The sequence below is a fragment of the Pinus tabuliformis genome, chromosome 4_1, assembly GCF_031772625.1.
Source record: "Pinus tabuliformis cultivar Carrire ecotype Pingquan chromosome 4_1, CPIR1, whole genome shotgun sequence".
Taxonomy (NCBI): Eukaryota; Viridiplantae; Streptophyta; class Pinopsida; order Pinales; family Pinaceae; genus Pinus; species Pinus tabuliformis.
In genome coordinates, this window is record NC_142303.1 from 478918035 (window position 1) to 478932389 (window position 14355).

The 14355-nt window shown below is 41.1% G+C and overlaps 2 pseudogenes; both read right to left on the reverse strand.

The window, feature by feature from the left end:
• Window positions 1-7325: 7325 nt before the first annotated feature.
• LOC149176567 (asparagine--tRNA ligase, chloroplastic/mitochondrial pseudogene) lies at window positions 7326-9053 on the reverse strand (annotated as a pseudogene).
• Window positions 9054-12362: 3309 nt separating this feature from the next.
• On the reverse strand, window positions 12363-14090 carry LOC149176568 (asparagine--tRNA ligase, chloroplastic/mitochondrial pseudogene; annotated as a pseudogene).
• Between the last annotated feature and the right edge of the window lie 265 nt (window positions 14091-14355).

Here is a 14355-nt window from a genome sequence, read left to right on the forward strand (position 1 = left end):
GTCCGTTGTATTGAAATCCCTTTATATGCATGCATATGGGTTCCGTCGATCGCGATTTGCGATGATGGACCCGAAACGATATGTATCATTGTTTTATAATTGCGGCCGGTCCATAATGGCAACCCTCTCATAGAAGATCATCTCACTTGTATACATTCAGATGAATCCACAGAAGAGATATCAGATATGACAGAATACATGGATGTAGGACAATTCAAAGGGATTAGATGACAGTTCACAAGTAAGCTTTGCCATCAAGTCCAAAGGGGGAGATTGTTGGCATTATGGCTAAAGTGTTGTCCTTGTTGGCAACTCATACAGATGATGGATCACTGTACAACAGGTCAGTAGCAGAGATTGATGATTAGCTCACAAATAATGAAGAAAATAAGAGGTACGCAGGTACACCGTACAAAAGCTGCGGACCCGCAGGAATATCATAGATAAAGTGTGTACATACCCGCAGGTACATCATGTAAAAGGTGCAGACCCCAGTTCAATCACTTCAAGGAAGAGAAGCGCGCTCACGTGGGGTTTCTTATGTTTGGCCCGTGGTAGTTAGCCCGCCGTTCTTGATTCTATGGTTTTGGCCTGTGGTATAGGATCTAATTTAGCCTCGGTTTGGATCCCTTGTATTGGTTATCTATGGTATTGATTCATGGTTTTAGCAAGAGCTTGCCTATATAAAGCAAAGGAGATCATTTGGCTAGACACTTGTGAAATAAGAAGATCTTAAGAGAAGCTAGATCTGAAATTCTTGTAATCGGTTTGTGAGAGAGAGTTGAATCAATATCAAGGAGAAACATGAGAATTACAAGTCGGATCTACTAATGGGTTGATATCTCCTCGGCGCATGTTCAGATCTGTAGATCTGACAGTCTGGGTTATTCTTGAAGTCTTGAAATTATCTATACCCGCAAGACCGCAAGTACAGTGAAGGAAAATTGCGTAGGTACGCAGGCCCAGAAGCACTGTGGGTGCGGAGGTTCACAGGCCCAGAATTGCAGAAGATGCGGAGGGGCACAGGCATTCCATTAGACACAGAGCGGAGGTGCGCAGGAAGTCTGTGAGACACAGTGCAGGGGTGCGCAGGAGAGCAGTTGGAAACAGTGCGGATGTACGCAGGTGGTCTATGGGTGAAGCTGCGGACTTTTCATGAAATCTATTTAGCTACCCCTGTTTATTATTGTTGTGTTCTAGGTTTTGAAGTGATGTCTGGTATTATGTTCTGATAACAGCAGTGATTGATTGAATGATTATGATTAGCTTCAGTATTAATAGATGAATGGATCAGGTTCATAATGACTTATCCTTATATGATCTGGTGGACTAGATCTGGTTGATAACTCTCATTGTATATGTATTGATCTGGTGATTGGGTGATTCAGAAGGTTGTTTGATTATGAGCTTCAATGTTGTTGTTGGGTCCAGTATGAAAATTGGATGAAACGTGGCCTTTCAAATTATGTGTTGTGCTTTAGTGTATCCAGTATGAAAATTGATGAAACGTGGTACCGGGAGGAGAGAAGAGTGTAGGCCAGCACCTACGTACTAGTATCTAAGCTAGTACAAGAGCTAAAGGAAATCTTTGGAGCATAGTAGCAAGTAGCAGCCTGTGCACTAGTAAATGGATCGGCTAGTACAAGAGTAAAGGGGGTTGTAGCTCCCGTATTGGTATAAGACTGCACCAGTAAAAATATTGTAAAAGGATTTTCTTATTAAGAAGAAGATTGAGATGACTTGCAGCAGGTGGTTTTCTCCCACATTGGGTTTCCACCTTATATCATGGTGTTCATGTGTGTGACTTATGTGTGATGATCTGTTCTATTTTACTGCATCGGTTTACTGTTAATATGATTGATAATGTTCTAATACACTCAACTAACTGAATCATAAGAAGCTGTGGAAGTAGCATATATGAATTTGATTATGGAAATGAAAACGTTTTATTAATGTGATAATACTGATTCACCCCCCCTCTCAGTATTATTTCCAACAATTGGTATCAGAGCAGGTCCTTTGGCAGAAGCTTGATGGCTTGAAGGAGATCCGTGAAATAATGGGAAAGAAGCTTAAGAAGAATCCACAGATTTATGTAGGCCGTCAATCGATCAATCAATTAGAAATCACGTGGATAAAAAAAGCTACCTGCCCTCCTCTTCCATTCGAGGTCATTTCTTTATTCGACCAGGCCGCCTGTCCCTCCCGTCTCGTCCCGTTTCATTTCTTCTCCCAGCCGGGGGTTATTCGACCAGCCTCAAAGCAAACCGTGTTCCGTGGTACCAGTTCCGCCGGTGCTTGCTCCGTGCCCCCATCCACCCCGTGGTGGATCAGTGTGTCGTAACGTATGGTGTAAACTAGGGTTCCCTCAATATAGCAGTTTTTCTCCGGATGAGGTTATACCTTTCCCTACCTCTAGCTAGTCAGGCTATAGGGGAAGGCATAGCGCTTCGCCCGTTCACTTATTGAATAGGGGGTGAATACTTTTTTGCCCTATCGGTTATATAAGCAAACCCAAACCGGCAACGGGGCTCGACCTTAAGCCCCCCCACCCAATAAGTAAATTGAAACTTTAGTTGCTCGACCTTAAGGGCCGCCATCGAGAGGAGAGGAGATGAACAACTCTCTTTTGGGGGAGGGGCCCCAAAAGAGAGGTCCGTTAGGGTGCGTAGCACGCTCGACTAATAAGGCCGCCATCGACTCGACTGATAAGGATGCGTAAGCAAGCTCGACTGTTAAGGATGCGTAAGCAGGCTCGACCATAGGGAGAGGACCTTTAGGTGCTCGACCAAGAGGGAGAGGATGCGTAAGCAGGCTCGACTGTTAAGGCCGCCATCACCTTTAGGTGCTCGACCAAGAGGGAGAGGATGCGTAAGCAGGCTCGACTGTTAAGGCCGCCATCACCTTTAGGTACTCGACCATAAGGACCTTTAGGTGCTCGACCAAGAGGGAGAGGATGCGTAAGCAGGCTCGACTGTTAAGGCCGCCATCACCTTTAGGTGCTCGACCAAGAGGGAGAGGATGCGTAAGCAGGCTCGACTGTTAAGGCCGCCATCACCTTTAGGTGCTCGACTGTTAAGGACCCTTTAGGGGGCTCGACTGATAAAAGAAGAATTCATCTCAGAAGAATTATGACAATGGGAGAATCGATTGGGGATTAGGTATAAGAAGCTCTTCAGATTCAGAATCAGATTCAAAATCATTATCAGGTATGAATATATTATCCTCTGATGTTCCAGCTATCTTTCCTTTTGGAAGAGATGAAAGTGATAGCGAAAGTACTAAATTTGCTCTTATGGGTGAACAAGAAAGATATCAAATAGAGGCAGAATTTAAAAGGCTGACAGACAAAATTAGAGATCAACAAGATCTATTGAAAAAAAGGGAATGTGACTTCAAAGAAGAAGCTACCAAACTAAAGGCCCAATTAGAAGAAGGAAACAAAGTAAGAAAACTACTCAAGGACAAGGAAGACCAATGTCAAAAATTGCAGCATGAAGTGACATCATTAAGAAAAGAAGTCAACAAAAGAAGCACAACCATCAAGAAACTCAAAGATAGATCCAGCTACTATGAAAATATTGAAGCTACAATCCTCTCACTAAAAGGAGATCTTGAAGAATCAAAGAAGCAGAATGCAGATCTACATCAAGCAATTGAAAAACAAGACAACGAAGTCATCAGCTTAAAATCTCAGCTGGAATGTGCCTTCCGAGTTCGTCAAATGCAGCATGATCTGAATGAAGAACAAGAAAAGGAGATTCTCAAGCTAAGGGAACAAATGGAAGAAGGAAGGAAAGCTGAAGAAGATTTGAAAAAGCAATCTCTTGAAAAGGAAGAACAGCTTCAGGTTGAGGTAAATATCTTGAAAGGTATATTAGAAGAAAAGGATAAGCTTTTACGATTTCAAGATAGTTCTGAAGTCTTGGATGATATTCTTAGTAGTCAAAGGTCTCCTGCTATAAAGATTGGTCTTGGTTTCCATGAATCTTTTGAAGGTGAATCTAGTTCACAAGGTGAGGCAAGGAACTCTAAAGAGAAATCTAAAGTGATCAACGAAGAAATGAAAGATCAATCTCATCATCAACCAAGGAAAGAGATTCCTCAAAGAAAATCCTTTACTCCTCCTATGAATAATTTTTAATGTTATGTATGTCATAATCTTGGACATGTTGCAGCTAGATGTAGAAGAAGAAGGGTTCAAGACCATTATGCAGAAAGATCATCACATTCAAGGTACTTTAATGGATATTGCTTTGCTTGCAATATGTATGGTCATAAAGTTGCTGACTGTTACAGGAGGAATATGAAACATGTAAGATTTTATGCATGTAACAAGCTTGGACATATAGCTAAAGAATGCAGGAACAAAGTGTGGGCACCATATCAAAAGGAGAAAATGTCATCATCACGCTTGAAGATATGGAGGAAAAAGGAAGTACAGTCAGAAAAAGGCGGCAGAGCACAACGTACTGACATACCAGAATCAGAGGGAGCTGAAAGTACAAAACTTCAGTGTCCTGAATCTCATATGAAAACTCCATAAAGGGAAGTCACGTATATACGTGAGTTGGATACTGCACAATCGCATATATGATTGCTTGAAGAAAGGCAGTAGGGAAAGTGAAGTTGGAAGTGAATCTATGAAGTATGATCTCTCGAGCACAAGATTAGATTTGTGTATGTGACTGTCAGAGGCACCTTGGAGGACCATTTAATTGGGTTCTAATCAGAGGTACGCAATCGATTCTCTGTGAAAGTGCGGGCGCACGCAGCAGAGCGAAAGTTCCAGTGCGGAGGAACGTAGGTGATACACAGTGAAAGTGCGAGGATACGCAACGAAGGCACAGTCCTAGTGCGGAGGTACGTGGCGTGACAGAGGTTTAGGTGCGTAGGCACAATGAAAGTACATGGCGCTACAAAAGCCGCAGGTGCATAGATACGCGGCGCGATAGCATCTGAGGGTGCGTGGCCACAGTAGTAGTACACGGCGTGATTGAAGAAACAGTGCGTGGGTACACGCTGTAGTAGAAGGCTCTCTACGTGAATACGCAGAAACATAGAAAGTCAAGTGCGGGGATACGCAGAGGAGAGGAAGGTGAAGTGCAGAGCCATCCATGCCATATAATGAGAAACTGCGGATCTGTCTTAAGGCATTTATTGGCTGACTTTTCTTGTTGATAAGATCTGACAGATGGCACCAGTTTAGGGGGAGCATATGTTTTTAATGCATTGTTGGCATTATGGGTAATAGTACTTGGTGATGATGCTTATATGGATAAATGATTCATCTTGCTATGATATGGTCATGAGTTGTTCAGATGATTCTTGGGGTTTACATAGTTGATTTTCAGATCAGATGCTACATATGTGGTGCTTGCATGGTGATCTTCATAAGGATAAGGAGCAGTACTTAACTTGAATTCACATCTTCTTGATGATGAGTCACTCATATGCTGCTGTCGTCATATGCATAAAGATCATATATTACAGTTATGATGCATGATTCCTTTTATTCTTGGCTCATATGGATGAGGATTGTTGGCTGGATACAGGGATGATTTGGAGACATGATGATAATGAGCTCTTATGATGATAGGATTGTTTCATACATATGATGATTAATGCAGATTGTTGATACTTAGTTCATGATGGCTATGGTGTTTCTCACATAGAATGTGAAATTCTGTTGATGCGGACATACCTTGATGATTCATGCACTAATTGCTGTTGACAGATACTATGAAGCAGATCATACAATGTTGTTGTTGATGTTTATCATGATCTTATTTAGGTGTTTGATCTCTGTAAAGGTCATATCACGACTCATGATGTAATACTGCGTCTCTATCTATTGTAGTCATTTGATAAGATCTCTTCAGGTCATGTAATGGCCTATGTTGGTTTCCCCACTATGCCTGGTGTTAGCGCTTGAGATTTCACCCTAGGCTGAGGAAGGTAAACCTTCAAGGCTACATCAAACCATTTCACCTCGTAGCTAGCCCTACGAGGTATGAGAAGGCTCTCTCGGGTCAGATTCGATAGATCTTTCAATATGATTAGGCTGACCAATTAAGAATAAGGATTTTAGGCTAGTAAATTGATAGGGGGTTTGGATTTAATGATTTTTTGGGGTTTTTTAATGGAATGACGGGGCTTTCTGGGCTACATGGGCAAAATCACAGCTTCAAACAGAAAAATATAATGACTACATAGGTTATCAACTGAGGCAAGGTAGGCATGCAATTTAACACCAAATCTGGTTTCAAATGGGATGGCAAGACTGGTGAGGAGCTAAGGAGGGTAGACAATAACTCTGAATCCTCCTTAAACAGTAGAAAACATCGAATGCGAACAAACTTATAGGAGGAGCATATAATACTATGAATTCCTACCTAATCACTTCATTTGTTCAGCTTGAAAGGGTCATGAAATGAAATGGAACATACTGATTACATATGAGACAAAGGGAAAAACTTATGCTAAATCAACATACCACATGAATCTCAGCAAACAGAGCTTTGAAATTCCATTAAATTCTCTGCAGAAAACTATACAATACAAAGCTCTCTGCTTCTCCAGCAGCTCCCAGCGCTCAGAAAACTCCCTCTCTCACTCTCTCTCTACCTAAAAATTATATCTATATTTTTTATACATTACATAAAACTAAACTAAAAAAAAACCAAAAAGCAACAGCTCGACCCCACAATCAGGGCGCTGTTTGAAACTGAAATTACAAAAAAAATCGAAAATAGAAAAGCCTTCTATCATAAAACAGTACCATCTCCCTAAAAATCTTCTGATTAACTAATAAAAACATAAATGCTGGAGCGCCTCTCTTTTTGTTTTCTGCGGTCTTGAAATAGGAAATCTGTTGCGGTTGTTGTCTTGGTGACATGAATGAGGATCGGACTTAGTGCTTAAAAATACCACATGAAATTTGACGGTGGCAAAATGTGCTACAAGTACAGAATCACAAACATGCCACGCGACATACTCATGGTACAGTTTGCTTGAATGACAAAGGCAGCCATATAGAGTGTAGATCTTGTTGAAGCATTGATTAAAATCTGGGAAATAGGAATCGAATCCCATTATGCTGTTCTGGCGCCGTTTGAATAGCACTGAGACTACACGTTTACCCTTGGCACTCTTCTGCTTCTCGTAAGAGTCTAGTAACTTTGGTGTGTAAACAACATCAAAGACAAGATCGTATGCCACCTGGAGCTCCACATCAACATAGTCGGCATCCAATTCTATAGCCAAACGAAGTACATCAAGGCGTGTTGCTTCATCAATACTCCAACGCTGCTGTTCTACCGAGATTACAGCAGGAGGAACCTTGGAACTAAAACATCCATAGCTGCTACAGTCTTCCCATCCGCATTTTCTCACATATAGAAAGCTTTTATATCTTTGGGATAATCTTTTATAATAACAGGTGAACCAGAAAAGGCTTCCTCTGTTATATAACGCTCATGCTCACTCTGCAAGTCACATCCCCATGTCACCGGGAATTCAAAATTTTTCTTTGCTTTCAAAAGCAATTCAACTGCATCTGTATATGTCAATTGCACAAATTTCTTTTCTGCAACATTACTTAAACGTGTAATTATCCCCTTCTCAATCCAGGTATTAAAGAATTCCATATCTTCTTTGCAATTATCCGGAATAAACCTCACTGGAGATAGACAGTTGCACAAGCCATGTCATCATTCAGATTGGCAAAAGCAAGCTCTGGTTCAATCATCCAGAACTCAGCTAAATGACGTGAAGTGTTCGACTGCTCTGCTCGAAATGTGGGACCAAACGTGTATATATCTGAAAGAGCACATGCATAGGTCTCTCCATTGAGCTGTCCAGAAACTGTCAAGAATGCTGATTTTCCAAAAAAAATCCTGTGCCCAATCAACATAACCATCCTTTGTGCTAGGGATCATGCTAATTGGAGAGCCCACATCCTCCTTAGAGCTAGGAAGCAAAGATGTGACACAAAATTGCTCTCCGGCACCTTCACAATCTGAAGCAGTGATTATTGGACTAGCAACCCAGACAAAACCCATCTCCTGGGAAAAATTTGTGTGTGGCATATGCGAGGGCATTTCTTACTCGGGCAACCGCACCAAATGTATTTGTTCGAGGCCGCATATGTGCTACATTTCTCAGATACTCTCTACTTGCTTTTTCTTTTGAACAGGAAATGTGGCAGCATCACAGCTCCCAATCAAAACAAGTTTTGTTGTCCTCAATTCCACCTTCTGCTTCGAGCCTGTACTGGCTACTAAAACACCATCAATAAAGATAGATGCCCCTGTTGTGATCAAGCCAGACTCAAGCTTATCATATCCCTCAATATCAGAACCCATCACACACTGCAAATTTGAAAGACAGGACCCATCATTTACATCATCAAACTTTACAAAACCTGGCCACTTCAACGACTCTGACTCGAATAAAGCAAAACCTGCATCTGGTTTGCCCCTTCTAATGTATTCATTCGGTGTTGTTCTACATTTTAGTGAGTTGAAGTTATCTGATGTGAAACAGAAGCAATTGATGTGCCATTAGACCAGTTTTGATTCCTTACTGGAAGTGCGTCAAGAGCTTGTTCCCATAAGAACTTGTGCTCATGCCTTTCTGATAGAACAGACATTAGAAACAATAAGATTTCCTTGAATTTCTCTTCAGTAAGGGGTGAAAAGGATCCTGGAAACGAAGCCAAAGCCTGCAACCCAACCACTCCCAAATGAATGATCTCATTTTGTGTTGTCAATTGTGATTTCTGGCAATCAATTCCATTGTGCGTTGGAATGGCAGATGCAAAAGCAATTGTTAATGGATTTGCTAAACACTGAAGCAGAGATAATGAAGAACTTCCAGAGCTCAGATCCAATCTAACTACTGGTTGTAAAACTAATCCCTCAGACAATATTGTTTGCTTGAACAATCTGATCACAAATATAAAGAGCACTAACTGTCACGAAGCAGTTAGCCACACTTATGTTATTTGAAGCAAGTAATGGACCAGGCCCTTGATCCAAAGGAGCTCCCATAGCATATAGAAGTCGTGGGCCCTTGCAACAAGCCTTACCAACCGCTTGAAAGGTTCAACACTCATGATGTTTATAGGAATAAAATACTGGCCTTCAAATTTAAAACATTCAGCTCCGCCAAGTTTTATGTGACATCTGTACAATACACAATAGTTCCAATCTTCTCCCAAGCACCACGGACAGACCCATCTTCAAATGGAAACCAGGTTCAGTAATTCTCTTCGATAGAGCACCTCCTATCCAGTAAGTGCCAACATGTCCTTTTAGAACTTGGTGCAGAATACCAAAACAAAAACAGACAGCTTGAAGGCATTATCCATTGTCAAAGTAAAACCATTCTTTAATAAAGGCAGCAGAAAATTATATATATTTGCCAAGGCAGAAAGAAATTCTCGATTATCTTCATTGGAAAACCTTTCGTGAGATGAAACATGAGGCAGCAGCAGGATATGGTTCCACAATAGCATCCAGAGTAGCAACAGCATCATTAAAACCAAAGTAATAGATGCTAGTATAGGTAAATAATCGATTCTCAATATAGCAGACTAGCAATGTGTGGATTATAAGACCGCATTCTGTCACAACACAAGCCTTTGGAGGAAGAAGCACTAGGCCCGGAATCATCATAGCCAGCACGACACTTGCAAATTGAAGTCGCTGCCAGTTGAAGAGTTGAAGAATAAATAACATAATCTAAAACAACACATTAATGATTTCTTCTTCAAAACAGGGTTTTGAAGAAGAATCAATCTCTGGTAAGACAAAGTCTAACATCAGCTCCATTTGGGATGGCAGCTGCAGCTTCCTGGAGGTGCCAGGAACCACAGAACTTTGGGAGAGCAGACCGTGCCTCCACCATTGGGCAATGGAGTCATCATCAACAAATCAACACAGCTGAAGACTTATTTTCACACTGAAATTGAACTCAAACAAACTAAAAGCCAACTGAAACAAGATGCTGCCCTTGTGGCTGCTTATTTATGTACAAAACCTACTCTAATCTGCTGTACATATAATAGATCAAGTTATACTAAAATTCCAAATTATCCATTCAAGTAAACCTGGAAATGAAGCCGCTTGAGAATGCTGCCACGAAGTCACAGATGCAATTGCTGGCAGCCCTTCATGCACATACTGAGCCCGGTCACGGAAAAGACAGCCTGATCTATCCATCAGAGTGAAAAACCTGTCCATATATGCTGCAATAGGATCACGGACACCGGCCTCTGTTGGCTGCCCCAACTCTGCAATGCATATTTCCAGCTGCACATTGTCAATGTATACCTCTATAGGCAAATCTATTATTTCTTGTTTCGATGGAGGAAGGATTTCCAAAAACTTTTTAGGGTCTTGGAAATCATAAGACTGGATCTGTTCATCGATATACTGAATTTCATTTTCAACTCTTTCAACAACTAACTCATAAAATCTAGTTTTGCCTTCAAGATGAAGCTTCGGAGATTTCACACATTGAAAGAAAATACTGAAAAATTCTTCATTAATTTCAATATCCGCTAACATTTCTCTAACTCCATCTAGAACTTCACAAAGTGCAGGGTCTGCCACATACCCTACCATTGCATGAACATATCAACAGGCACTGGAATGTCTGGATCGAGTTGGAGTCGCCAGGTGAATGATTCAGCCTTTCAAGTGTCTGATCGTTGTCCACTATCAACAATCAGATCTGAACTTGATATATGTACTGGGGTAAAGTGTCAATGAAGCGCTATGTTCACAAATCCCACGGAGATAGACTGAAGCAGCGTTTATCTACTTGCGCTGATGTAAAACAAGAGCGTTTTCGAAGGCTTCTGGCGTAACTTCAGGCTCCGTCTAAGACTTGCGAAACAAACACATCAATGAGCAAACGATTAATATGTTCTCCCCAGTATGGTCGCCAATATGTTAGCGCTTGAGATTTCACCCTAGGCTGAGGAAGGTAAACCTTCAAGGCTACATCAAACCATTTCACCTCGTAGCTAGCCCTACGAGGTATGAGAAGGCTCTCTCAGGTCAGATTCGATAGATCTTTCAATATGATTAGGCTCACCAATTAAGAATAAGGATTTTAGGCTAGTAAATTGATAGGGGGTTTGGATTTAATGATTTTTTGGGGTTTTTTAATGGAATGACGGGGCTTTCTGGGCTACATGGGCAAAATCACAGCTTCAAACAGAAAAATATAATGACTACATAGGTTATCAACTGAGGCAAGGTAGGCATGCAATTTAACACCAAATCTGGTTTCAAATGGGATGGCAAGACTGGTGAGGAGCTAAGGAGGGCAGAAAATAACTCTGAATCCTCCTTAAACAGTAGAAAACATCGAATGCGAACAAACTTATAGGAGGAGCATATAATACTATGAATTCCTACCTAATCACTTCATTTGTTCAGCTTGAAAGGGTCATGAAATGAAATGGAACATACTGATTACATATGAGACAAAGGGAAAAACTTATGCTAAATCAACATACCACATGAATCTCAGCAAACAGAGCTTTGAAATTCCATTAAATTCTCTGCAGAAAACTGTACAATACAAAGCTCTCTGCTTCTCCAGCAGCTCCCAGCGCTCAGAAAACTCCCTCTCTCACTCTCTCTCTACCTAAAAATTATATCTATATTTTTTATACATTACATAAAACTAAACTAAAAAAAAACCAAAAAGCAACAGCTCGACCCCACAATCAGGGCGCTGTTTGAAACTGAAATTACAAAAAAAATCGAAAATAGAAAAGCCTTCTATCATTAAACAATACCATCTCCCTAAAAATCTTCTGATTAACTAATAAAAACATAAATGCTGGAGCACCTCTCTTTTTGGTTTCTGCGGTCTTGAAATAGGAAATCTATTGCGGTTGTTGTCTTGGTGACATGAATGAGGATCGGACTTAGTGCTTAAAAATACCACATGAAATTTGACGGTGGCAAAATGTGCTACAAGTACAGAATCACAAACATGCCACGCGGCATACTCATGGTACAGTTTGCTTGAATGACAAAGGCAGCCATATAGAGCACAGATCTTGTTGAAGCATTGATTAAAATCTGGGAAATAGGAATCGAATCCCATTATGCTGTTCTGGCGCCGTTTGAATAGCACTGAGACTACACGTTTACCCTTGGCACTCTTCTGCTTCTCGTAAGAGTCTAGTAACTTTGGTGTGTAAACAGCATCAAAGACAAGATCGTATGCCACCTCGAGCTCCACATCAACATAGTCGGCATCCAATTCTATAGCCAAACGAAGTACATCAAGGCGTGTTGCTTCATCAATACTCCAACGCTGCTGTTCTACCGAGATTACAGCAGGAGGAACCTTGGAACTAAAACATCCATAGCTGCTACAGTCTTCCCATCCGCATTTTCTCACATATAGAAAGATTTTATATCTTTGGGATAATCTTTTATAATAACAGGTGAACCAGAAAAGGCTTCCTCTGTTATATAACGCTCATGCTCACTCTGCAAGTCACATCCCCATGTCACCGGGAATTCAAAATTTTTCTTTGCTTTCAAAAGCAGTTCAACTGCATCTGTATATGTCAATTGCACAAATTTCTTTTCTGCAACATTACTTAAACGTGTAATTATCCCCTTCTCAATCCAAGTATTAAAGAATTCCATATCTTCTTTGCAATTATCCGGAATAAACCTCACTGGAGATAGACAGTTGCACAAGCCATGTCATCATTCAGATTGGCAAAAGCAAGCTCTGGTTCAATCATCCAGAACTCAGCTAAATGACGTGAAGTGTTCGACTGCTCTGCTCGAAATGTGGGACCAAACGTGTATATATCTGAAAGAGCACATGCATAGGTCTCTCCATTGAGCTGTCCAGAAACTGTCAAGAATGCTGATTTTCCAAAAAAAATCCTGTGCCCAATCAACATAACCATCCTTTGTGCTAGGGATCATGCTAATTGGAGAGCCCACATCCTCCTTAGAGCTAGGAAGCAAAGATGTGACACAAAATTGCTCTCCGGCACCTTCACAATCTGAAGCAGTGATTATTGGACTAGCAACCCAGACAAAACCCATCTCCTGGGAAAAATTTGTGTGTGGCATATGCGAGGGCATTTCTTACTCGGGCAACCGCACCAAATGTATTTGTTCGAGGCCGCATATGTGCTACATTTCTCAGATACTCTCTACTTGCTTTTTCTTTTGAACAGGAAATGTGGCAGCATCACAGCTCCCAATCAAAACAAGTTTTGATGTCCTCAATTCCACCTTCTGCTTCGAGCCTGTACTGGCTACTAAAACACCATCAATAAAGATAGATGCCCCTGTTGTGATCAAGCCAGACTCAAGCTTATCATATCCCTCAATATCAGAACCCATCACACACTGCAAATTTGAAAGACAGGACCCATCATTTACATCATCAAACTTTACAAAACCTGGCCACTTCAACGACTCTGACTCGAATAAAGCAAAACCTGCATCTGGTTTGCCCCTTCTAATGTATTCAATCGGTGTTGTTCTGCATTTTAGTGAGCTGAAGTTATCTGATGTGAAACAGAAGCAATTGATGTGCCATTAGACCAGTTTTGATTCCTTACTGGAAGTGCGTCAAGAGCTTTTTCCCATAAGAACTTGTGCTCATGCCTTTCTGATAGAACAGACATTAGAAACAATAAGATTTCCTTGAATTTCTCTTCAGTAAGGGGTGAAAAGGATCCTGGAAACGAAGCCAAAGCCTGCAACCCAGCCACTCCCAAATGAATGATCTCATTTTGTGTTGTCAATTGTGATTTCTGGCAATCAATTCCATTGTGCGTTGGAATGGCAGATGCAAAAGCAATTGTTAATGGATTTGCTAAACACTGAAGCAGAGATAATGAAGAACTTCCAGAGCTCAGATCCAATCTAACTACTGGTTGTAAAACTAATCCCTCAGACAATATTGTTTGCTTGAACAATCTGATCACAAATATAAAGAGCACTAACTGTCACGAAGCAGTTAGCCACACTTATGTTATTTGAAGCAAGTAATGGACCAGGCCCTTGATCCAAAGGAGCTCCCATAGCATCTAGAAGTCGTGGGCCCTTGCAACAAGCCTTACCAACTGCTTGAAAGGTTCAGCACTCATGATGTTTATAGGAATAAAATACTGGCCTTCAAATTTAAAACATTCAGCTCCGTCAAGTTTTATGTGACATCTGTACAATACACAATAGTTCCAATCTTCTCCCAAGCACCACGGACAGACCCATCTTCAAATGGAAACCAGGTTCAGTAATTCTCTTCGATAGAGCACCTCCTATCCAGTAAGTGCCAACATGTCCTTTT